Below are 27,561 nucleotides of genomic sequence, written 5' to 3' on the forward strand. Positions count from 1 at the left end.
AACTTTTCCCTCCACTGACTATTTCAGTGAGATTAAATTTGATTCATGTTAAGGATGTTGGGAAGACAAGGATCCGGTGTTATCTTGGCCCCTTCCTATTAATTACATTTTGACAAGAATTCCCTCATGAGCAGCCAATTGCTTCGTTTAAATGGGGGCTCTATTTTCTTTTTTTTTTTTTTTTTTTTTTTGAGACAGAGCCTCAAGCTGTCCCCCTGGGTAGAGTGCCATGGCATTACAGCTCACAGCAACCTCCAACTCCTGGGCTCAAGCGAGTCTCCTGCCTCCGCCTCCCAAGTAGCTGGGACCACAGGCGCCCGCCACAACGCCCGGCTATTTTTTGGTTGCAGCCGTCATTGTTGTTTGGCGGGTCCGGGCTGGGGATTCGAACCCGCCACCTTAGGTGTACGTGGCTGGCGCCTTAGCCGGTTGAGGGGGCTCTATTTTCTAAAGAGATCTTTTTTAGGAGTGAAAGGAATAATGTTAATACAGTAATAAGATACATGTGGAGCATGCATGTTTTAAGTACAGCATTCTCTGGCTAATAATGTATACCGTCTCCCAATTAGCACTTGGGGGTGTCAATTAAAGGTGAAGCCAAGGAATTCCCAGTATAATGCCAGCCAATAATTAACTGGGAAAAAACCCAAATGTAAGATGCTCTTGTTATTTTAAAGCCATTTATGTCAAAGCTTATTTTAAAGTACTGTGGAAATCTAAATTTAGTGTATTGAAGAGAAATTGAGCATATCGTTTTATTATTTCTGCTTTGGCTAGAATGCAAAAGTAAGTTGTTTCACCATAGTTAATTTTTTCACAAAGCATATTAAGACCCGGAGAACCCACTTTCATGTCAGTTGCAGCTAGAGATTTTCTTACAGTTAGTAGATAGAGGGCAGGGGGAGAAGTTACATGGATATACAAGTATACAAGTTAGTGTCTATCCATAAAGGTAACCTTCCAGGTAAGTTCTGCTGAGCAGACACATAGATACTTAACTCTCTGGTGGAAAGTGGCAGACAGATGTCAAGGACTTTTAAAATTATCTGGTGTGAAACAGTCTATGCTTCAGATGACTGTCACCTACTCTCCATCTACTCTCATCTGCAGGAAGACCGTCAGGTGGTGGTCTGACTGGGGTCAGTTCTCTTTCTCCACTTCTGTTCTTTCTCCTTCATCACACTTCTTATTCTGGCTGTATAATCTCACCAAAGAAATCACAAGGGCCTATGTTAGCAGTTTGTTAAAGTAAGATACTTACCATGATGTGTACTTCGGTGATATCAGTTTTCAAACCCAAATGTCCTTTGAAAAAGAATCCTTTTCCTTTCACCCTTTCCATTGCCCCTTAAGAAGAAACAGCTTCTATTTTGCCAAATCAACTTTGATTAGCTTTGTCCTTGTCTGCTCAGGCTTGATGTAGTTTATTTTCCCTTGCATAGATTCATTTGACACCAGTGAATAGTACATACTGAAAGTTCCCAGCAAAAGAGAAAAATGTAGTCACATTTTTAAAGGGCCATTTTCAAAGAAGAAGGGGCGTTCCTTAGTAATCTACTGGAGGGTGTTTGTGGTTCATGAAAGCACACGTGGAGTTGGAGGTACAAACTTAGTCACTAAAAATGTTTAAAGAACAGGTGGTAAAATAGGATCCAGAGTTATCCTTCATCCAGTTGTGTTAGTACCTCTCCTTCAAATGCTGAAAAGAAAAAAATAAAGATATAGAGAGAACCAAGGAAAAGTCTGAATTCTTCACCATCATATAAAGATAATATTTTTAGGCTTCTGTTACTTGGGTCTCTGGTTTGTGTCCCTCTGCCTTCATTAGCGTATCTAACCTTATTTGTTTTTCCCTTTTCCCTACCTGGGTTTTGTATTGGTCCAAGAGATTAAGAGTCATGTTTCAAAATTAGTAGTAGTTTATCAGAGCCACATGAGAAATCTAAAGTAATATTAAACAATCATTTGGCCTCCTTTGAAGCAGTAGACTGTGGGGATGGGGAAGGGAACGAAGCTACTCTAGTTTACTATTATTAATGTGTCCACCTCTCACTCTTTTGAAATGATTAACTCCAAAGGCCCTGAAGTCAGTGTGATCAGCTGCCGTGTGGAATATCATAGCAAACTACTAGGTGTGACATTGCATTAAGTAGGAGAGCTCTCATGAGCCTTGTTCTCAAGGATGTTGAAAAATCATAATACTATCCCTTTAGGAGAAAATTATAGTCTTTGCCATTGCCAATTTAAAATGCCTTGCATATCCCCACTGTTATTTTGATAGGCTGGTTGTGTGTGTGTATCTTATTTCTTTTCATTCCTGTGTCTTAAATGCTGCAGATGAATTTCCTTATTGGTTCTTGAATGCACGTGTATAAAATAGAGAGGGCTTGTGATCTCAGGGAAGAGGAGAGTGGGACGTCTGTTGAGCACCACAGGTAGCTCTACCTCATGCTGGGCAAACCAGCTGGTTTGGGTGGTGTTCTGACTAGGGTCAACCCTGGTTTAGGTGGTTATCTGTCTAGGTGCATTCTGGATAGGTAGTAGTCAATTATGATTAGGAGGTGGTCTGACTGGGGTCAGTTCTGATTTAGGCGGTTGTCTGATTAGGACCATTCTGGATAGGTAGTAGTCAATTATGGTTAGGAGGTGGTCTGACGGGGGTCAGTTCTGGTTAGGTGGTGGTCTGACTGAGGTCAATCCTGGTTTAGGCAGTTGTCTGACTAGATCCATTCTGGATAGGTAGTAATCTGACTAAGGTCAATGTATTGGTTAGGTTGTGGTCTGATAGGTCAGTTCTGGTTAGGGGGTGGTCTGATTAGGGTCAACTTTGGTTTAGGTGGTAGTCTGACTAAGGTTAGTTCTGGTTATATTACTGGATAAAGCGGGTCTGGCTGCCTGTCACTGTCAGCCAATATGCAGAGACAGGGATAAGTCCCCCAAACTTTGTTTTTCTGAGTGCCAGGATTCTAGAGAACAGTGAGACTAGCCTCTCCAAGACTGTTGTGTTCTTCCATTTCCAAAATTACAGTTTTATACATTAAAATTCAAAGGAAAGACCACACAAACCTCTATTATAAATAATATTCTGTATACCTCAGTGATCTATTACAACATTCCAATTCAAAAATTAATCTCCTGGGCAGTGCCTGTGGCTCAGTGGGTAGGGAGCCAGCCCCATATACTGAGGGTGGTGGCTTCAAGCCCAGCCCTGGCCAAACTGCAACAGAAAATAGCCAGGCTTTGTGGCAGGCACCTGCAGCAGTCCCAACAACTTGGGAGGCTGAGGCAAGAGAATCGTGTAGGCCCAGGAGTTGGAGATTGCTATGAGCTGTGATGCCATGGCACTCTATTCACTCTATTGAGGGTGATAAAGTGAAACTCTGTCTCTAAAAAAAAAAGGTTAATCTCCTAAATCAATCTACCTAAATTACTCAAAATAGTCATCTTTAGGGTCAGAGCTAAATTTATAAAACAGTAAGAATGGGAGTCGGGGGGTGAGGGTCCACAGGACCTAAACTGACCAGATCAGCTGTGTGATATCTGCCCTAGCTTGACTCCATTTTATTCTCATGACATGTGTTTTCAATTAGGTAGTGGTCTGACTGGGGTAGGTTTGGTTAGGTGTTGGTCTGACTAAGGTTAATAGTGCTTTAGGTGGTGGTCTGACTGAGGTCCACCCTGCTTGAGGTGGTGGTCTGACTGAGGTCCATCCTGCTTTACGTTATAGTCTGACTGGGGTCTATCCTGGTTGGGGTGGTGGTCTGACTAAGGCAAGTTCTGGTTTAGGTGGTGGTCTGACTGAAATCCATCCTGGTTTAGGTGGTGGTCTGACTGGGCTCTATCCTGGTTGAGGTGATGGTCTGACTGAGGTCCATCCTGGTTTAGGTGGTGGTCTTACTGAGATTAGTTCTGGTTTAGTTTGTGGTCTGACTAAGGTCAATGCTGCTTTAGGTGATGGTCTGACTGAGGTGAGTTATGATTAATTGATGGTCAAACTAAGGTGAATTCAGCAGCAACATGCTTACAAATTAAAGATGAATTTAGATTATGTTAGTATAATCCTGGGGTGAATGTTTTTGTTTGAGTTTTCTTTATAGCTTCTGGTACTAGTTCAGTGGAAACATACTAAACACCACTGAATTTAGGTGAGTTGTATGGTACATGAACTACATTTTAATAAAACTATTTTTTTAAGTAAATTACTGCTTTCCCAGTCCTTTGGTTGGAGTCCCTTTGGTGGTGTAGGCAACCTGAAAGTAACATAGGTTGGTTTCTTCAGGTCAGTTTAGGGCACGGACAAAGCCTGTTCCTTCCCCATGTTTATCAATGCCTTCGTTGTTTTCCTGTTGTCTGAATTGACAGAGGTGTAGCAAAGTAAAAACCTTTGCTTTTTCCTCTTTCTTCCTCCCCCCACTTTAAAGTAGCTAAATTAGCAAAGTCCAGCTGTCTGCAGCAAGGAAAATATTCTAGCTATTTTACTGATCCTTTAGCCCCATTGTGGAGTTTCTGTGGCTTTCTGAATTAATTGCTCCCAGCAGAGCTATTGCTACCTAGTAAGGTTAAGAATATGTCACAAAATCAACACATGTATATACTTCAAAGCATTTTATTGAATGTGGTAGGACTTGCTTTTGTTTTTGATTCCAAAGGGTGACATATTTGTCATCTCTGATCTCCGTTTGTAATGAAGCACTAAGCTGAGGGATGGAGCACTTCTAAAACATTTGAGTTAGTTCTTACTTCTTGTAGTAGTCAGTGGTATTTGATTTCACTGTTCTATGATTTCCTCATCCCCCTTCACATTCTTAACTTCTTTAATTTTCCCCATTCAGCTACTATTTACTTGACTCCATTAAAACAACCTTGATTTGTTTACAAGCTCCACCTCTTCCTGCCCATGTGGATTTGTTTCCATGGTACAGATGGAAATGATGAGTCAAAGAATAAAGTTCTGATGATTGGATGGAGAAGCCACATTAGAACCAATTCACTGACAGATGATTTTGTGGTTTCTTTTCTGCTTCATCTGCTTAGACTTCCTATATTCCTTCACAAAACCAGTGCATGCACATGTGTACCTGTGGTGTGAAATGCTTGGTGTAAAGTAGTGAGAATACAACAATTTGTTAAAAGCGTGACCCCACACCAGCTTGTAATCTATCTTCAGGAATCAGAACTCATGTTTTAGGATGCTTGTAAGCCATATTCTCAGACTTCCTCTCTAGGCAGGAAGTAGTCATTAAGAACATGACCTCAGGAGCGTGGTGCTGGTATTCACTTCCTGCATCTGCCATGTAATTCCTTGGACAATGGGCAAGTTACACATCTCTGTATCTCTCTCATCTGTAAAATGAAGATTAAAAATAGCACATACTTGATATAGTTACTATAAGAATTAAGTAAAGAATTCTTGTAAAGATTTTTGAATAATAGGATTAAATAGTCACTATATGTTAGCTGTTACTATGCTTTTTCTTCCTCCTTAGTCTTCATCTTTTCCAAATTAGAAGCATCTATGTTTAAATCTCTGTTGGCTTGTATTATTCCATTAACTTCCTAATTTGAGCAGACTCTTTTAAAAATGAAAATACCATATGTATCTTTATGTACATTTGTGATTCCAATGTCAAAGGACATTGACTGATTAGCTCATTTGTGCATTTTATAATCCCTTTACAAAATGTTTATTGGAGGGACCACACCTAGAGTGCATCTTACAAGGGTACATGTGAAATTTACTAGGTATAGAATATAAATGTCTTAACACAATACCTAAGAAAATGCCATGAAGGCTATGTTGACCAGTTTGATGAAAGCATTTCAAATTGTATGTAAAACCAGCACATTGTACCCCATGATTGCACTAATGTACACAGCTATGATTTCATTTAAAAAAAAAGTGAATTTTTAAATACTTAGGAATGATTTTATAGGCAAAAAAAAATATTTATTGGATACATTTCCTCTGTCAAGCATTGATTTAACTACTGGGGATGAAATGGTGAGAAAGAAAGAGGTGATCCCTGCCTCTAAAAAGCTTAAACTTTAGTGGGATGGACAAATATTTGACATTAATTTTAAAATTTTACATTTCTTACTGTCACAAGTGTTATAAGGGAAGAAAATAGGCCACTAAGTGCCTCATCTGTTCTAAAGAGTAATAAAAAGCTTTCCTGAGGGAGTGTTTTTTTTTTTCCTATTTTGAAATAATTTTATTCTTAAAAGGAGTTACAGAAATTGTACAGGAATTTCTTAGGTACTTTTCATCCTGTGTTCCACCATAATAATAAATGACATAATCACAGTACATTATCAAAATGAGGAATCCAATATTAGCACAGTACTCTCAAATAAACTGTAGAAGTTGTATTGGTTTTACCAGTTTTTACATACACTCATTCTTTTAAGGTGTATAGTGTATTAAATTTGATATCATGCACAGCTCTAAAGGAATGATTTTTGAGGTTTTGTCTGATAGAGAATAAGAGTTAGCTATCCCTGATCAGAAGAGCTTTTAGAGATAAAGGTCTTAAAGCATACTCATGTACTCTGAGACAGGGGTAATCTGGTGTATTCTGGGAACTGGAAGAATAGGGATGGCTGGATCCTAAACGGGAGAAGGAGAGTCTTTGAACAGGCTGAAGAGTAGGTGGAGACCAGGGAAGGCAAGACTTCATGGACATTGTTCAAGACCCTGTTTTTTTATTCTATGAATTGCATAAATCATCATCTTACTTTTAAGCTGTGATAGGAAGAGATTTACATTTCTAAAAAACTCAATGAGGCTGTGGTAGAAAAATGCTTTGGCGGGAGGTGAGCCAGAGTGGCCTTGAGATCTGTTAAGAGCCTGCATAGAAGTTATGTCAAGGGATCAGGAGGAGGTTAAGAAGGCTACACTGTCTGACACTGAAAAAAATGGAGGCCAGTTGACTTTGGTGAAGATTTATCCTCTTAAAACTTGAACTACCAACACATTGTTATTTGGGGCAAAAGAGGAAACCAGGCTGAGAAGGGACTTTATAGGATATTCAATACCTTTCATGTAAACTTTTGTTTTTAACATAACATTATTTTATGTTAAATATGTTAAACATATTTATTCATATCTAAATCCATTTTCATAATTTCCCTTCTTGATCATCACATTCAGGAGTTTTATTTACAATTGTCTTTTTGTTAATATCTCTTAATATTGTAGAATTTAGAATCAGTTTAAAATTGTGAATGAAGTTCAATTCCTCTATAAAAAATATTACAGTTTAGTTTGTTCTCTGCCAAAAGTTTTAAAATTCATTCCATTGTATATAAGTTTTGCAAAAATAACAAAGTAGTACTGTGGCAGTCATCTACAATAACTGTAGGTATTTAATCTGACTTTAAAATATACTCAGTATTTATACCTTCAGTTTAAGAACAGTCACATAATACATTCATTTGGAGCAAAAAGCACAGAAAGTATAACAAATCTATTAAGCTAAATATGTTCCAGTTGTTTTTCCCTTTCTGAGCTTTCTTTTTGTGAATGTTAAATAAAGTTTTTTTCTCAGTGACAGTTTTCAGAGTCTTTAAATAAATGTTTTAGATGCATATAAAGGAAACAGAGAAATAAAAGTGGTATTGTTTACCACTAAAAAGTCATTCAAGTTGAGCGGAGCCTGTGGCCCTAAAGGGTAGGGTGATGACCCCATATGCCAGAGGTGGCGGGTTTAAACCCAGCCCCGGGCAAAAACTACAAAAAAAAAAAGTCATTCAGGTTGATATAAAGAAAACGCCTCTGATATGTATATTTACCTTTTAAATATCTATATTTATCTATTAAAAGCAAATGTAAATCACAACTCTTAAAAGTAATAACATAGTATTTGTTTTAGTAAATGCCTACTGTGTGTCCGCAACAAGCCAGATCCAGGTTCCTGTTATCACAGAATTTATATTCTAGTTGGGGCATGGTAGAAAAAGGAGAGGTGCAGCCATGGTGATGGACAAGAAGTGAATGAACAACATGACTTCAGAGAGTGGTCAGTGCTGCAAAGACTGTGGAACAGGGTTGTGTGATAGGAGAGTAGGGGACAGGGTTAGGGATGGGGAAAGGACACTCCTGCACTTCACTGCAAGCACAGTTACTGAGGGAGACACATGCTGAGAGAATGATGGGAATCAGGCAGCCAGGACCCAGTGGAGTCTGAAGCACCCAGGCAGATGGGTCAGTGAGTCCAAGTACCTTTCCAAGAAAGAGTCTCATGTTTGGAGTATGGCAAGGGAGGACAGACAGGGAGATAGGAGGAGGGGCCAGAACACCAGGCCGTTGTGGTCTTGTAAGGAGTTTGGATTGCTGGACCAGGTATTAGGCAAACATGGAGGGAAATAGATATGCTCTTGGGATATCCATTCATGAACTTGAGTTGGGTGCTACCGTCTCTACTAGAACAAAATAAATAACTTTTTTTTTTTTTTTTTTAAATCACAGACACTACATTGAAAGTTTGGTACACCTCCTGATTAAGTTATAACTCATTGTCTAAACAACTGAAATTTCCTTTGTACCAGCCAATATGGACTTGGAACACTAAACGCCTTCAGTTAGCACAAACACAAATGCCTGCTTTCAGCTTTTTATCTCTGGCCAGTTTTGTTTTTCTTTTAAAGCAGATGACAGTTTTACATGGGAAACCTGTAATTAAGACTATACTTCCCTTCATCAATATCCATAGCTGGAGAGAGCTAAGGCAGGTACGTTGGTAAAGCAAGGCTGTAATTGGCGGGTGATGGCCAACACTGAATTGTGGAGAAGAAAGGAACTTTAATAAATATTTTCTCTATATGCTTCCATTTAGTCAAAATTAAAGGAATAGAATCCCTAAGTGATCTCTGGGTTGTATTCCCTATGTAGATGAAAGCTTTTTAATAAAACCTTTCCTGTAAACCTCTCCATTTAAGGAAAAAAAAAAGCCTTTATTGTGTTGATGTGATTTAACATTTTTGGATTTAGTTTTAAGCCCAATGGGAATGCAAGATAACATATAAAATGATTATTAAACCATAACTTAAATGTTTCTCTAAAATAGTACATGATGTTAGAGCAGTTTTCTCAATTCTTCTGACCAGTTGGGATTACTGATAGCTGTTGCAGGTTCCTGGGAGGCTCAGTTTTCATCCCACCATATAGATACCATGTACACACCATATACATATGCACACACGTACACACATATGTATACTTAAACATCTGTGTGTGTTTACATAGACACATACACCCCTAATGGATGTGAAATCAGCTACCTAGCATTTTCACCTCTTGAGATGATTTTCAGATTCAGATATTCAGCAATATATGGCAGCTGTCCAGAAAATATCTGGCCATACACATTTCTCTTTTTCATATTAGATGGTCAGATACTTTCAGGACAGCCCTTGTGTATCTTACAGCAGCAACAGTAACAAAAAAATAATTTTTAAAAGCCCAACCATATTGCAGACTTGTATTATAACTTACGTACTAGACTCCTGTAGTGAACTCTCTCCCTGATGTGTTTGTGTCACCATGGTGGCCCATGGTTTCTCAAACTGGCCACTCTTGGCATTTGGGGCTATATAATTCTATGTCTTGTTGGCTGTTCTGAGTTTTGTGATGAGTACAAAACTTATCACACCCTGGCTTCTCCCCTGCAGCACCCGACTTCCTAATCATGAAAACCAGAGTATCCCCAGACATTGCTGATTGTCTGGGAGCAGAATCATCCCTAGTGGGGAACTGTGGATGTTACTTATGAAAGCTTTGGGTTAAATTCTGCCCTTCTAAGTTCTATGGGGTTTAGAAAGGAGAAATTTTAACAGAAGTATGATAGATCTTTCACAAGCTCTTAAAATCAGTTGTGCACATTGGGAAAGATAAATCAGCATCCTGTTTAATATCCAGAAAACCAGAGACAAATTGCCTTAGTTCTTCAAGTCTCAGTTTTGTTGTCTGGAGTGTCACAGGGTTGCTGTGAAGATTAAAATGAGTTAACCAGTGTAAGGTGCTTGGACACTGCCTTGAACATAGTAAGCAATAAATACATGTTAGCCATTCTTATAATCATATCTTATGGCATATAGATTTAATTTGTTCCCATCTTATTTTAACAGTCAAATCAATTTTATCTTATAACAATGCTTGCGGATTACTTTCCCTTGAATCATTACTTAAACACTTTATCTCCTGAATCTCCTTTGTTTCTGGAGACTTGAGTAGGCAGTATACCTTTCATCACCCCTACTTCTCAGATAAAAGAAAACAAGGGTACGACCAGGTGATCTGCCTAGAGCAAAAAGGTAAGTAGGTGCTGGGGAAGAACCTAGAACTTCTGCTCACTGTCTTCATCCCTTGTCCAAGGAAGAGTAAGGATAGCTAAAACAAACAAACAAACAAAAAAAGCAGGGGGAAGAGCTCACTGTGAAGAGCAGCCAGGGCCATTTGCAGGGGGCTGAAGGGGGGCCCCTGGGCATGAAGCCCTAGCATCATCAGGACCCTCACTAACAGTCATGAGGACGTGGAGTCATGGAAGAAAGGCTGCATGATACTCACAACGTATGCACGTGTAAGAATTGAGAAGCTTTGGATGACTTTTAGAATGGTTCCTGTCTAATTTCAATTTTTAAAAACCTATCAATTTAGGTGATTTTAAGTACTGTGCAGATAGTGTATTATTATAAAATGATTGTCACTTTTTTTATTACGTTTCCTGTTGCATTTATCTGTTGATTTGATTCTCCATTGCCAGCAGTAAGGTCTCCTTTCAAGATTTTCCCATTGCAGCCATGAGGTCATTATTCTTACGTCAGGGTGCAGTTCATTGGGAATCATGGCCAAAATAGTTTGCACTCCTCTCACTGAGGTGCAGCTGCCCCTCCCCTTGAATGTGAACTGGTCCCTTGGCCTGCTTTGACCAATAATAGAATCGTCCAGAGTGATGCTCTATCAGCTCTGGGCCTTGCACTTCAAAAGTCTGGAAATTTCTCATTTCACTATCTGGCATCTTGAGTCATTACAGCAAGATCTCCAGCTACCATAAGGAAAGAACTTCATGGAGAGAGAGAAATGCCCAGCTGGCCCACACCTGGCACAGCTATCACAGGTTTTGAGCCAGGTTTTTTTCTTTTTTTATGTTTGTTTGTTTGTTTTGTTTTGTTTTGTTTTGAGACAGAGTCTCACTTGGTCACACCTGGTGGAGTGCTGTGGGATCTTAGCTCATAGCAACCTTAAACTCTTAGGCTCAAGTGATTCTTTTGCCTCAGCCTCCTCAGTAGCTGGGACTACAGGAGCCTGCCACAATGTCCGGCTATTTTTTAGAGACGGGGGTCTTATTCTGGCTCAAGCTAGTCTTGAACCTGTGAGCTCAGGCAATCCACCTGCCTCGGCCTCCCAACTGCTGGGGTGAGGCTCTAGTGAACCACCACACCTGGCCCAATGAGCCAGGTTTTGAAGCAAAGCCACCTTGGCATCCCAGCCAGATTCCAGCCTCCTCCTGATAACTGTAAGCCACACACATAAGCTCAGGTGCAATGAGGTTGAATGACCCTTTCACAGGGGTCACTAAGACCATCCTGCATATCAGATGTTTACATTATGATTCATAACAGTAGCAAACTTACAGTTATGAAGTAGCAACAAAAATAATTTTATGGTTGGGGGTCACCACAACATAAGGAACTGTATTAAAGGGTTACAGCATTAGGAAGGTTGAAAACCACTGTTCTAGCTGAAGCCCGGATGGCAGAATCCCATACAAAGACATCTTTACCTTCAGCACCTTTTTAGGGGGGTTGTAACACAGGCAAAAATAACTGAAATACATCATGATCGTTATCATCAAAATGAAGCGCCTTACCAGCTCGGGGAGCCAAGTTAGACCTACAATTGTTTTAACCTTCTCTCTCCTTTGGAGCTGCAATGCAGATGTTCTAGATAACCTGTGTTTAAAGGCAGGTCCTTTTTAGAGTAAATGAGCACATTGATACACAAGGTCAGACAGTTAAGTTCATCAACTCTTCCTAGAAAAAGTGCTGCATATTTCATTACCGAACATCACTGTGGTCGCCTTTGAAATATTTCCCCTAGGGAGCTCTGCACCAAGGCCAGCACCTAGTCCACCCTTCAAGGCACTTTTTCTACCATGGTTCACACATTTAATTGTCACACTTATATGATGATGACAGCTCTGATGGCCATTCCAGAAAAAGAGTTCCAACATTGCTTTGAAGGGAGGACTAAGCACTGGTGTAGGTGCATCTCCCCTGAAGGAGAGGACTTCCAAAGTGACCGTAGTGATATTCAGCAATGAGGGAGGCAGCACTGTTTCTAGAACAAGTTCTCAAACTTAATTGTCTGACCTCATAGATCAGTTAAAGGCCTGCTTAGGCTGAATTTTCTGAAAAACCTCCATGTTTTGCATTTTTTATGAAGGGACTTCAGCAATGTTTTCTGAAAGGGCTATTTGATAAATATTTTTGGCTTTATGGGCTAAGTTTTGTCACCACTATTCAACCCTGCCTCTGTAGCCAGAAAGCAGCCTCTGACAACACCAGTAGAAGCCCTGGTTTTCACCTGGTGAAATTAGTTCAAGGAAAGAGATGAGTTTGTCTACCCTCTTTTATCACTTTGCTTTGTTAGTAATGTTTATTGGGAGCAGATTCATTAGAAGAGATAAGTTCAAGGATCACATCTCTTGACAAACAAAGATGTTTAATAGCTCTTAACCTTTAAAATTTATGCAGAAAAAGCTTTGCGTGTTACCGCTCTGTATGTCTTCTGGGGGTGCTTCAAGTATTCAATTGTTAGTGCCACTTTACATTAGCAGCTCCTGAAAAATGAATAATTAATCAGCTGGGGGATAGTTTATGTTGCACTGTGTGCCTGACATTTGGAGCTACGAACTTCTTAAATAAAAAGGAGGGGAAAGTACAGGAAAGTGTTGCATTTGCTGGGAATGTTGGAAAGGATCTGTACGGAGACAGTTTGTAATCATGGGTATCGAAGCCTGATATTGGTTTTGTAAAAGCACAAAAGGCCGGGTGAATTAGATCTCATCATAGGAGCTTCTGGTATAGGTGTACCCAGTGCCATTTCAGTGCTTACAAATCAAAAGGAAACTCTTAACGAGAAGACACCATTGATCCGGCAGCAAATGCCCAGAAATCACACTTCTGTTCCATCATGTCAGCAAATGGAAAAGCTTTTGTGGAGGGTGGGGAGGAGGAGGTTTGCAATTGGAATGGGAATCTCTGACTCACTTGGGAAAACTTAAAGAATCATCTCTTGTCGGTTTCTCCTGGCAGCTAGTGGAAGGCACATGTTTCTGCAAATATATGAAGGGCCTAACTTAACTATATTCTTGTAAGGACAGAGGTTGTTTAGAATTGTGTGAAGAAGGAAGACTAATTAGATTAAACAGAAATCTTGGCTTAATATGAAGGAAAATGACGAATGGATAAATATATTCAACTATTGAGTAAAATCTCAAGGGAAAGAGTGAGAGCCCCACAGTGTGAATCATTTAAAGTAAGCAGCTGAAACCACCGTGGAGAACTACTGTTTCTGAAATCATCAAAACTACATCAGCAAAGGGAAATAAAAAGATTATTTAGCAACGGAAAAACACATAATTCTTTTTCCATTTTAATTGTTCTGAATGGGAGCGGGAGATGGAAACAGGAGGGGTGTTACAATTATAATGAAACCATCACTTGTATTTTGGGATCTATTTTCTCTAGAGAGTTTGCGGTTTAACAAATGAATCTGACACCACTGTTGGGCAGGGAATAAATTGGCTCACTTCCTTTGGTGTATTTACCCAGGCCTCTAGATTCTTCTTTGCAGCTTCTATAAAGGAAGCTTTCACCAATTGCCATCACCAACATGCTTTTAGCTCAGAAGTGCTTTCTGGTTTTCCAGTTTTGTAAGAATTTTCCCCTTCTCCCTTCTCACTTTGCTGCTTGCCATTCTACATCCCACCTCCTCTTCCAGGTCTGTCTTTGTCTGTGTCTTTATCCGCTTTATGGAACGCTTGACTCCATCCCAGGCATCTGCAGTCTAGGGCAGATGGAGCTGGTCACTGCTCTCAGATCAGTAGAGGAGGCAATAGAAAGGTGATGACAACGCGGGGGATTGAGTGAGGTAGCAGACACGTGCAGGAGATGTTGCCAGGAGCATGTCTTTGTTGGAATTTAGAGAGAATGTTCACAGGTGTGGTGGAGACAGCAGTTGTGGAGGGCGTTAAGGCAAAACGAAGCAGCTTGGAACTTCCCTGGTACATAGTAATTCTCAACCTGATATTACAAGAAATGACTTGAGGATAAAATATAGACATCTAAGCCCCACATCGACCAATCAAACACAAATATGTGAAGGTAAGGAGCAAACATACGTAGTTTTTATGATGCCCCTCAGTTCATTCTCAAACACAGTACAGCATTACAACCTTAGTAAGGGAAGCCAGTGAAAATTTTTAAACTGGGAAGGGATGTGGGCCAGACTATATCTTCAGTGGGTCAGTGATAGTTGTGTGGAGATGTTTGGATCAGGGGTGTCTAATCTGTGGCCTGTGGATCACATGCTGATTTTGTGAGAAGTGCTTTTGCTTATCTATGGTGTCAGATACTAAGACATCAAGGAAAGTATGCATGGACCTTTTATTTTTTACTAATCAGCTTTCCTTAGTTGTTTTGGTATTTAATGTATGGCCCAAGATAACTTAATTCTTCCAATGTGCAGCAGAGGAAAAAAAAGGTTGGACACCCCTGCAGAGGATGGACCAGTTACGAGAATGCAGTGAAATCAAATGGAATCAGAGTCCTGAGAGTATGCACTGTGATTGTGGTTATAGGATAAAGAAGGGCTGTACACAGATTATTCAGGAGATGGAATCTACAAGATCTTTTTTTTTTTTTTTTTTGAGACAGCGCCTCAAGCTATCCCCCTGGGTAGAGTGCTATGGCATCACTGCTCACAGCAACCTCCAACTCCAAGCGAGTCTCCTGCCTCAGCCTCCCAAGTAGCTAGGACCACAGGCGCCTGCCACAATGCCAGGCTATTTTTTGGTTGCAGCCATCATTGTTGTTTGGCGGGGTTCCAGGCTGGATTCGAACCCGCCACCTTAGATGTATGTGGCTGGTGCCTTAGCCACTTGAGCCACAGGTGCCCAGCCCTGCAAGATCTTATAATGGGTTGAGCTTAGGAATTGAAGAAGGGACAACCAGAGAGATGAGAAGTCACTCAGAGGGTACGCCCTTTGTGAATTTCTCTTTTACCCTTCCCCTCACCCAACACACGGAATACACATTAATGTAGTTGTATGTCTCCCCTGGCAGTTACCATAGCTGTCATATGTTCCTTTTAGATATATTTGTCTACAATTTTTATTTCTTATATTAGCGCAAATGTATTTATTTATCTCAGATTCTGCCTCCTCCTCCTGCATCCCAATACTGGGCCTTGAACACAGCCAGGAGTGGCAAACCTAGATGCCCAGAGCGGCCAGCCAAGTGAAATGCATTATTGAAGCAGGCCAGTTCAGCTCTTGGGGACATTTGTGCTGGATCTCCCAAGGGAAGCAACCATTTAGCCTGTTCTTGCCATTTGGAAATGCACCCCCAGGATCTTCTGATTTTCCTAGAGAACATTAATATCCAGACTTGTATGTGACCCATCCCTAATTTTGACATATTGGCGTGAATTAAAAATCATTAAGTAACAAAAATATCAAGGCCAAGGAAATCATCTTTGGAATGGATCTCATCTTGGACTACAGGTTTTCAGTCTCTGTATAGGGCTTCTAGAAATTTGTAGAATTCAAATGAATAAAATTCCCCCAATACCAGCAGTTCCCAGCCCTGTGGCTAACAACAGAAGGAAATGTACGAAAGGAGGAGCAGCGCATATTGGGGCAGATTCTGTGTGTGGACAGCGGATTAGAGGACGGATTCCACTACCTGGTATCTCACGTTAAACACACAACAGAAGGGCAACTCTGAGTGTGTGGGGACTTGTAGTGAATGTGGATTTGGGATGATGAATGAGTTCTTTAAATCTTTTAGTACCCCTTGGAGGTTCTGACCATACCAGGTCTGAAGACCTTAGGTGGCCCTTCCTGCCCCAGGGCTGAGGAGAGAAGCTCCTGCTCTCTCCAGGTTTCATTCATTTCTCTGGAGTCAAGTCAGCTGGGTTGCTGGAGCCCTGTTTTCTCTCTGCAACTGCTTCTGACAGCCCAGTGTGAAGCCAGGGAATGGTTAAGGCTAAATAGCAGTTGACTGTTGTTCAGCCAGTGAATTAGCATTTCAAAGGCCATTGCTCAGAAGGGCACTGCCAAAGGAGCAGCTGAGGGAGAACTGGAATTCACTGCTACTGTAATTTGGGCTAACATTTCTATGAGGATGACTTTTGAATTGACTGAAGACTAAAAATCAGGAGGTAAAACTTTGAACTTGATCCATTTTGAGGTACTTTTCTCTAGACTATGCCTTCCGCTTGTCAATATTAAACAGGCCATGTGAAATACAATTATGGCTTGATCATTGCAGTTGCACTGTTAGGTGTGGGGACCAGACGTCAGATCCCTGTGTTCCCTGCTTCTGGGTTCCCAGTAGTGAAGAATGGCTACTGACTGGTCCTGAGTCAACAGATGAATGAGTGGAGCAGGCAGGTGCAAGCGGACAGAGCGCCAAAGTTGATTAAAACACAGTCCACTCCAGAGAGGAACAGGTCAGCCCCCTGGAGTGGAGGGGAAGCTGCGTTTAATAAGGTTTCTCCTTTCATGCTGAATCCCTAATTTTATGTTAAGTGGGTGGTAGAATATTCATGAATGTTCTTGGAAAAGGGTGGAGAATTCCTAGAATTGGGAACTTGTCCCTTTTCTTTCCTTGTAAGGCAATTTTTAGAGGTTGTCATGGTATTTGTAAACTGTCATGGTGCTGGTGGGTGTGATTTTTATCTTAATGAAAGTAGGTCATTTAGGGACACTTTTACTTCCACTGTGCACATGCTCCAAAAACCCTCGATAGAGGCTTTGATCATATCTCTGCTTTGTGATTTCTCTGACTCTTTATGTTGGGTCTGTCCATCCTTGGAGACCCTCTATTGTGGACCAGGCATCTGGTCAGTCCTTGGGGAGCTCCTTGACATGTCACCTGTTCTTTCGAAATTGGGAGCCCTCTCTGTTGAGTTTGTTCCTCCTTGTAAGCAAAGCATGTCCTAGTGACAAATGCCTCTCAGTGGACGCCTCTAGACAAAGCGTCTGTCCCTCTTCCTCCTCATCCCTCCCTAACACCAATTAGGAATGGCAGTTAATCCCTAACTGTCCCCTCCATTATTTTGAGATGTCCTGACAGATTACTGTGGTAGGTGGTTGGCCCAACTGTTGTGTTTTTGCAGGTTCACATATGTTTGATAATTTTAGTTAGAAGAACTATGGTGTCGTAGGAAAAAAGCATTGATTCTTTTTTTTTTTTAAGGTCCAAGTCGTTCTACTCGAGAAAGAGCATGGATTTTAAATAAACTGGTCTGAGTTCAAATGCTGTCTTTTCCTGTTTAGTAGAAGGATAATTTTTTTTAACCTACTTGCATACTGCTGGGTGCTCGGGGGATGAGAGTGAACAAGAAGGAGACACATAGGGTAAATGCACTCCTGTCGCTTCCTCCTCATCTGTGAAATGGGTATAAGAACACCCCCCCATACTAGTTTTGTGAGAATTAACTGTGATAATGTGTGTGAGGTCCTGGCAATGATTGACGGCTCATAATTGGTAGATGTAGCTGAAGGATTTGCTCAATGCCCCTGTGATTAGTTGGCAGTGCCTTCTAAATTGTTACCTTAAATTTACACAAGCTGTTTTCTTCCAGAGACCTTTTTTACACTCATATGGTAATTCACAGATATTGCTCAGATCCTGGAAGTCTGAGTTCCTTCCCTTTTTTCTTTCCAAATGTTTTGCCTACGTGGTCTTTAAGCAATTCTTTGACTTCAGAGATATTCTTTTTATTGTAAGTTTCTGGGATATAGCAGCAACATGACAGAACAAAACACTAGAAAGTCTTGCTCCATGAAGGTCACATTTTCAGGGGCTCTAATTATGAAATAATACACTATATAATACACATATAGATAGGAAAGCATATTATGTGATTAAAGGGGACAAGTGTTAAGGTAGGGGAAAGACCAGAGTAGGGGAAATCAGGAGAGTGGGGGTGAGCATATGGGTAGGTGGGAAAGGGATTCAGACGTGCTTTGAAATAGGATACTCAGGTCCAGAATAGGTTTCACAAAGGAGGGGATGTTTAAGCAAAGGTTTGAAAGAAGCGGGGGAAGTTAACCACTGGAAAGAGTATTCCATGCAGGGAGATCAGCCAATTCAAAGACTATGGCGGGGAACTTGCCTGGCAAGTTCTCCGAACAGCAAGGGGAAGGGATCGAACATATGTAAAGGATTCGAAGAGGAAGCTTGGACAGAGAGCCCGTAGTGGGGAGAATCAACCTGATCTAGGGCTTAGGCTTTCTAGAAGCAACAGAAACACTGAGGACCTGACTAGCGATGTGGGGATTTTAGAGCAAAACATCCCTCCACGAAGCTGCTGTTCAAAAGAGTCTGGCTAGTGTCTGCGAAGGACAGACCAAGGGGAGGGTGACAAAAGAAAATGGCAATCCATTCAAGGAGGAACGTGAAGATGATGATATTTCTGTTTTGTTAGGATTATTGTGCTTATGATGTGGAAAATAGTCCCGGCTTTTTTTTGCCAGTGGTAATTCAGACATAGAAACCTTCTCCGGAAAGCGGTGGTCCTTGTGTACAAGGCAAAATGAATGACATAGAGCAAGTGGATTATGCAGAGCCTCTCTTTCGGTTTGCGACCCACATCTTATCTGATCCACTCATATTTCTCCGGGCTCTAAATGCAGGGCTGAGCATTCTGTGTTATAGTCAGTAGCCAGTTTTCTACCAGGCTACTCTGGCTTCTGGCCTTCCGATAGGATGAACTGATGCAAAGCCTGAAATTGAGTTACTGTGTCCCAGACGGGCCAGGCCTCCCTACCTCTCACCAACCTGCCCACCCCAAGTTATATAGTAGTGGGTAAATATTTTTGGTGGACCAGATAGGGAGGGATTCAGTTCAGACTCAAAGTTCAGATCAAATGTTTGTTTGAAACTGGAATTCTGGCGCTGACAATTAGTTATGCAGGAGAAGTTGTGTGGTTGTTTTGTTTGTTTTGTTTCATTTTAAGTCTTTGTAATCCTCTCAGATTTTATTTTAGAAAGAAAAAGCAAAAAAAAAAAAAAGAAAAGAAAAGAAAAAAGCACAAGTATACAACTAGGTTTGCAAGAAAGCATTTATTTTGAGATTTTTGATATACTAAAGAGTCAATATTAGCTTTGTGTGCTCCGATTTTGTTAACATGAAAAGATCTAATACAGTAGAGTATACAGATGATCAGCTATTTGGTTAAATACGTTGACTATTCCCTGCTGCATTTGCCGTGCCCTTTGTGGGTAGCTCTGTAAATGACCGTTGCTCTGGATCAATGAATCAATTTCTGTCCCCTTCCTCACCTTAAAAACTTTACATTCCTCTACTGCCCGGCTTCTCTCCCAAAACAAACTAAGCCAAAAAACCAACAAAAAAGGCAAATAGTGGCTAAAATAACACCCGTTTTTACAAACCTTTCAGACTTTACGATTATCTCATGCTGTGCAGTATTAAACACAGTCACACAGTTGATAAAAAGCAAAATAACACGTGTTATAGATGATGACTTTTTAAATTCAGAACAACAAAATACTGCTCCTGTCAACTGTCTTTCACTTTGCGGTATCCAGCCAAAACACTGGTTACCAAAATACTTACGATAGGCTTTCCCCTACCTCCTTCTGGATAGATGTTCCATTCATCTGTCTCCGCCTGCATGCTATCTCCCTCCCTCCTTGACATCTTGGCTGGTTTTTAAAAATAATTACATACCGTAAAATCTATCCTTCGTGGTGTACATTGTGGTGGGTTTTGATAGATGCACAGAATTATATATCCATTACTGCAATTACATACATATAGCAGTTTTTTCACTCCAAAAATTCCCTCTCTCCCCAACATACAGCTTTTTCATCTGGCCTTTTTCACTTAACAAAATGCATTTAAGATTCATCCACATTTTTGCATGAGTCTATAGTATGTTGCTTGAGTACTGTTGTAACGCTCTATATATCACAGTTCATTCATAGGGGTTGTTCCAAATATTTGGTGACAGTGAATAGAGCTGCTATAAACACGTATGGACTGGGAAGGATAATATTTTATCCGTCTATGGTGCAGTGAGTCTGGGGACCTGGGGACTTAAAAAAACAAAATACAGTTGCCTGAGCCCCACCCCCAAACAACTGAATCAGACTTTCTGTAGGTGAGGTCTGGGCTAATAGTTTTTTAAAAACTTCCCATGTAGTCCTATTGGGCCATCAAGTTGAGAATTAAGGCTCAGTGACGCAGTCTTTATATTTTTGGTAAATCAGCTCTCTAGGGTTCTTTTTTAAAAGTTATGATTTTTAGTTGGCATGGTTTACTAATTATATTTGGGTAATGAGAGAGTATGTTTCAAATTGGTTGTCTCTGTTAAGGATTTAATTTCATTTCAAGGAGAGAGTTACTGTATGCTAATTAAACCAAGTCCTTTTCAGAGGTCATTTATTGAAGTTTAAGTAGTCATGATAGAACTATATTTATGATATGCCAATTATGTCCATTGAGAATATGTTAATAATTATATATTTGATTAAAAGGGGTACATGTTAGTTATATAGTGTAATTATATGTTTGAATAAACTATCACAAGAACCAAATGAGCTTCCTTAATTACTAAGACAATTATTTTATATTGCTGATGAAATATCTTATATAATATATTGGTAGTGAGTTCCTAAAATGTTTTATAACACAATTTCATCAATTGTGTTAAGGAGTAAAATGATTTTAAATTGGACGTTTTAGATATTTGACGTTAAAGTAACGTGTTTTCACATCAAGCATTAATTACATAAGAACACATGCCATTTTACAGATTTCCCTCAAAGCTGTGTGCTTTGATGATCAAAGTGCTTACCAACGTGAATTCTTGTTTTCACTAAACCCTAATCCTAGTTTTATTCAGTTGTTAGAGATTTGAGAACAATTTTGTGAACACCAAGAGTTTGAAGGTCCTTCACAAGTAAAGGTCCAAGAAATAAAGATTTGTCCAAAATATTTAGTAGATTACACAAATTATTAACTCTGATTTTAAAACACATTCATAATTACAAGGGGATGTGCTGTTGATATCCTTTTGATTTACCTCATAAATGTTAATTTCTAATGAACATGAGCTCTTGATGTGTTTGCTCCTGGGACACTGGAAGAGTCAATTCTTTCAGATATTTACTTTCCTGCAGAGGACTGTAATTCATTTTCAGAAGCACATACCATTTGCTATTGCCAGGAGAAGGTCTTACTAGTGTTAGGAACAGAAAGAGGTAACATTTATTAGGCACTCCGAATGTGCATGCACTGTGCTTTGTGAACATTGTCTTATATAATCAAGAATAATCTTACATTTTTGAAACCTTCATTGACATAGGGTATATTGTAGTTTAGGGAGTTAGGTAATTTGTCCTTTGTTGTTTTGTGTCTGTTCATAAGAAGTGATCGATTTGTGATTCATACCCAGGTAGTCGTGACTTCAGAAACCACATGCTGAGTGAGATTCCTTTTTTTTTTTTTGCAGTTTCTAGCTGGGGCTGGGTTTGAACCTGCCACCTCCGGCATATGGGGCCGACGCCCTACTCCTTTGAGCCACAGGCGCCACCCCACATGCTTAGATTCCTGTACCACACTCTCTTAGCATCATTTGCCTTTGCTTTTTGAATTTGAATAGACCTTTATCCTGTGCTCCATTAGCAATCTGAAATTATAACTCTAGTCACTTTCTTGAGGGGATTCCTATATATGGTAATATAGACACACCTTTCAGTTAGGGCCTGTGTCACTTTGTTTTTTAAGTTTCATTACTCTGATAGCTAAAATTGTATGCATTTACTGTGTACCACATGAAATTTTGATGCCTGTGTACACTGTGGAATGACTAAATCTGGCTAATTAACATACGCATTATCTCACAAAATTATTTTTGTGGTGAGAACACTGTACACTGTTCATGAATATAGTGTACTGTTAGCTGTAGTTGCCAGATTGTGCGATAGTTCTCTTAAACTTATTCCACATAGCTGAAATTTTGTGTCCTTTGACTAAAATCTCTGTGACCACTTTTTTTTTTTTTTTTTTGGCTCGTTCTGGGTTTGAACCCACCAATCCGCTACCACCTCCGGTATATGGGGCTGGCGCCCTACACCTATGAGCCAAAGGCACCACCCTCTCTGTGACCACTTTTGACCCACATTTCTACAATCTCCACACTCCCTCAAACACTGGCAGCCACCATTCTACTCACCAAATTTGTGAGATTGACTTTTTCAGATTCTACAGATGAGTGAGATCACACAGTATGTTGTGTGTTTCTGTGCCTGGCTGGATTTTTGCTTGGTGGGACATTTCTTAAAAGTTACTTGGCTGGGCGCCTATAGCTCAACAGGCTAAGGCGCCAGCCACGTACACCTAAGGTGGCGGGTTCGAATCCCCAGCCCGGACCCGCCAAACAACAATGACGGCTGCAACCAAAAAATAGCCGGGCGTTGTGGCGGGCGCCTGTGGTCCCAGCTACTTGGGAGGCGGAGGCAGGAGACTCGCTTGAGCCCAGGAGTTGGAAGTTGCTGTGAGCTGTAATGCCACGGCACTCTACCCAGGGGGACAGCTGGAGGCTCTGTCTCCAAAAAAAAAAAAAAGTTACGTATTATAGACCATCATAGATCATGCTTCCTAGGGCCATGACTAAATACAACATTATGAGGTTTCTTCTTTCTGTGAAGGATGCTGAACACACCCAGTGTAAGTTGGGGAACAGGCATAAAACCTTAAACTTTAAAGTAGATGTCAAAGGGAGGAAGACTGTGAAGAGCTTAGACTACTCTCCTCTGCAGGGCTGTGCACACCCTCCTCCCTCGTCGCTTGCTTCTGTTTGTGCTGCTGCTTTTTTTGTTTTTTTGAGACAGAGTTTCACTATGTCACCCCTGGGTAGAGTGCTGTGGCGTTACAGCTCACAGCAACCTCAAACTCTTGGGCTTAAACAATTCTCTTGCCTCAGCCTCCCAAGTAGCTGGCACTACAGACACCTGCCACAACTCCCGGCTATTTTGTTTAGCTGGCCCAGGCCGGGTTGGTACACGCCAGCCTGGGTGTATGTGGCTGGCGTCATAATCACTGTGCTAAGGGCACCAAGTCCTGTCTGTGCTTCTTAATGAAATCTATGAATTTCTTGGCCTGTGCTAATTTAGGAAGCACTTTATCCCCAAAAGAATGTACTCAAGAAACATGGCTACTTTCTGATGGATTGTGAAAGAGGCTTTGTGTTCTTCTCTGCTTACTTTGAAATAACTCACATCACAGAAGCCCAATCACCAAAGGGGCACATTCCTGACTTTGGTCCATTGCTTGCTTTAGAGAGACGTATGTGGTTCAAAATCTGCAAATATCCACTGCCTATCTAGGTAACACCTTTTCACAACCCTCTGTTGCCAAAGAACCATTCAACTGACCTTGTATGTTTGCATAAGGTACAGTGGGATTGTATCCCCGGTAGTGGGTTTTGGAATATATCCACATATTTTATTACAGCAACTTAGAAAAAGAGGACAGTCCTTAAGGCCCTATCCTCCACACAGAAAGTTTGGATAGAGCTAATTGATTGTAGGCTTGCTGTTGTTCATTATCTTAATTAGTCTAGGTAATTAAATCATTAATTGATTGGAGCTGATCCCTTGCTAACAAATAGTAAAACTCAGTGCTTTCCGGCTTGATCCCGTAAGAACTGCCATTTCCGTTCTTGACGCACCTCTTCATTTGCGGTGTTGATGTTGTTGACAGGCATGGGCGTTACGTTGCCATTCCTGTGGGGACTGTGGCACTGGAGGATAGCACTAACTTGTGGACGTCGCTGCTGCTTCTCGGGTGCACTTCAGTGAACTCAGGAAACATTCCCGACCTGGCTGAGGTTAATTAGCACTGGACGCTAAGCCATGCAGATGCAATAAATTATGAAGACAGTCCTGAATTTGGCAATTAGCTTTCATTGTTTGTTGTGCTTTGCTTGGGTACCGTTCTGAGACTGTGGATTTCCATCAAAGGACTCTGATACCCAGGCCTGCCTGGCATATGCCCACACATCTTTACTCCAAGGCAAGCACTTTTTCTTCTTGCTCAAGTTCAGAGCCTTGGGATAATCACTCTGTTTCGTAAATATATGAAGTTCTTTTAAAACTTCAAAGCCACCTTAGGACTAGGGAAAAAAGAAAGAAGATGCAGACTTAGAGAGCTTCTAGTGAATTGGCAAAACCCTGAATGTTTGTCCGCAGGTGCCAAAATAGGAGATGTTTTCACAAAGCTGTTTCAAGTCTGAAGAGTTGGTTTTAAAATGAATCGCTAATCCAATAATTACAATAACACTTCAATCAGTCCAAACAAAGGGAAGGTAAGGCAGTAAGAAGTTGTTTTACCTCGGAATAAATATCAAACCTACCTGAAATTCCTATCCTGTCTAATTTCACAAGAACTTCTATAGTGAGCTTGGTTTGATCAAGATCCCTTGTATATGAGGAGGTTTTCTTTTTTATTTTTAATTTGATGTTCTTTATTCTTATGTTCCTCTTGAGAAGAATTATGGAAGTAATGAAATTCATAATTGGCTTCTTTTCTTCTTTGCTTGGACTGTGTCTGGCAGTTCCCTGGAAGAATTTTCTGGTAGGCACGATAGTAGTAGTAAGGCAGCAGAGTTAGGTAAAGATGAATGCCTGGCTTAGAATGTACACATATGGATATAATGCGAATTGAATGCTCACAGTCACAACCATTTTTATTATTATTGATATAACTTTCAGACAACTCTGCTTGTGAAAAGATACAGTCATGCAGTAAACATATATAAATCTGCTAGTGCTAAAAGAAATACCTAAAATTGCTTAGGTTTACTGTATCATTGGAAGTTTATTTTTTATTTTTTTCTCTATACATAGACATGTGTTTATTTGGTTTCCACTTTTTGCCTCCACAAAATTAAAAAGGCTTACAATTTAATAAGAATAACAATGTATAAGATAAGGACTAGAAACAAAAACCTCGTAAAGAACGAACGGAGATAAATACATCCGGAAAGAAATCAGACGTTGTCGTATCATTGGTAGTTTATTATGGGTATTATTTTTGTCTAATATGCATAATTATACAAATTGTATAATTTGTGATGTATAATTACAAAAACTTTTCAGTGTCGACATGCGTATGATTCCTTTAAAACTATTGTAGATGATTATGAGAAATTATTCTTTATTTTTTTGTGTGTGTGCACGATCTCTTTAATCATTCTCTCATGCAGGAAGCAGATATGTCTTAGCTATCCTCTTTGATGTTGCTTCTTATTTTGTGTATTTAATGAGACAAGGAAATACTGGTTCGAAATAGATAATGATATTTCCTATGCAGTCAGAAAATAATTCATAGTTCAAAACTAGTACTACTTAAAATCTTAACTTTGGGGGATTTGTTTGTTATAAGTACTCCTCTGTTTTTATTTTAACATTGTAAGATACTTTCCTTATAAATGTAGAAAAGTAATTACACCTACTGAGAAAATTAATACATATATTTCACTTGCCGAAAGGCCATCAGATTGATAGTCTTAGAATGAGGGAGAGGTCAGGGGCTGAACCCTTTCTAAACATCTCATTGAAAATTAGAGCAAGAGAAGGAGGTACCTTCAGTGGAGTGTGCCATGACCTATTTTATGATGAATGAAGAATTTTATATATTATGACTTGTGAACAAAAGAGAGGAAAAAAAGATTGAGAGTCACAGAACACACATTTCTTTTTATCATCTAAATTGCACTATCTCTATGATAGGTTCTTAGGGTATTTTATATACCTTAAACTCTCAAATTCTGTTTGTATAATGCTGTACAGATGACTTTCTCGCACGTTACCTTACTTAACTTTTGTTGCATCCCCTAGTGAGGGAGACATTATATCCGTTCTCAAGTTCATAATACTCTGAGTAGGAAATCTGCTTTTGGAATCAGAAAATCTGAATTTGGGGCAGGACTCAAATTTTCTGATTCCCAAAGTAGATTTTCTTTTTAATTACCTTGAACCTATTGCGTGCTTCCCGTCCTTTTATCTTTTTTCCTCCTCTTCTTTACTCCTTCCCTATAATTCATTCCTTTCTTTCGAAAGTCATTCACTCAGAAATGCCTACTGAGAGAAGACCATTTTGGATGGAGTGTAGGAAGTGTGTGAGGAGAGCTGGAGGGTCAGATGTGAAGGAGGAGGGCAGCCAACCCTGCAAGGCATTGTTGACCTTGACGTGGAGTGTAAACCTTGGCTGCTCAGTGACCTCAGCGTCCATCAGGGAGAGTATAGTTGGTCAGGTGAGAGGCTTTACTCTTGTGGTGGCCATGGAATTGGAGAGAAGTAGATGGATTCTGGAAGTATGCAGGAAGGTGGAACAAACAAGAGTAAATTATTTCCTCAGATGTAGAGTGTGAGATACAAGGAAGTGTCAAGGATGACTCCCAGATTTCAGTTATGAGCACAGTGATTGCAGTATTTATTTATTTATTTATTTTTGAGACAGAGTCTCAGTTTGTCACCCTTGGTAAAGTGTCATGGTGTCATAGCTCACGGCAACCTCAAACTCATGGGTTCAAATGATTGTCTTGCCTCAGCCTCTCAAGTAGCTGAGACTGTAAGTGCCTACTGCAGTGCCTGGCTATTTTTAGAGACAGTGTCTTGCTCTTACTCAGTCTGGTCTCAAATGTGTGAGCTCAGGCAATCCACCCGCCTCTGCCTTCCAAGTGATAGGATTACAGGCGTGAGCCACAGAGCCCAGCCTGATTATAGTATTTATTGATAGGAAACACCAGGAGGAGGGTGGGATGGAGACTCATGAGCTTAGTTTGGTATGTACTGAATTTGAGCTGCCTGCTAACCAATTGGAAGTGCCAAATAACCAATTGGCTATGTGAGTCCTGACTTCAGAAGAGAGATGTGGGCTGGTGTTGATCTCTTGAAATTCACTGGCATGTAAATAGTAACAAAGGATGGGACTAGATAAAATCACCTAAAAAGAGAAAAAAAAGACCCAGGGTTCAAGATTTAACCTTTGGAGATCCCCAATTTACAGAGAGTGAGAATAGGAGGAGAAAAGGAAAAAAAAATAAAACTATAGAGTTGGAGGGAAATCCAGGGAGGGTTGTGTCCTAGAGACCTGATGCAAGGAAGTTGGAGGTAAGATATTCTCCTGTGCCATTGATGGGGTCTGAGAAATGTCCTTTGGATTTGGTGCATGGTAATTCGGGGAGCATTAATGACTTCAGAGACTGAGTTGGTGGAGCGGCAGAAATGAAGGGATGA

At 40.3% G+C, this 27,561-nt stretch overlaps 1 protein-coding gene across 15 annotated transcripts in view; it reads left to right on the plus strand.

The window, feature by feature from the left end:
* The window catches only part of PTPRD (protein tyrosine phosphatase, receptor type D), a 2,156,277-nt gene that overhangs the window by 1,751,570 nt on the left and 377,146 nt on the right, over nucleotides 1-27,561 (plus strand). The window lies entirely within an intron of this gene.

This window comes from Otolemur garnettii, unplaced genomic scaffold (assembly GCF_000181295.1).
Source record: "Otolemur garnettii isolate 467f Iridium unplaced genomic scaffold, OtoGar3 scaffold00006, whole genome shotgun sequence".
In the NCBI taxonomy this organism is placed as follows: Eukaryota; Metazoa; Chordata; class Mammalia; order Primates; family Galagidae; genus Otolemur; species Otolemur garnettii.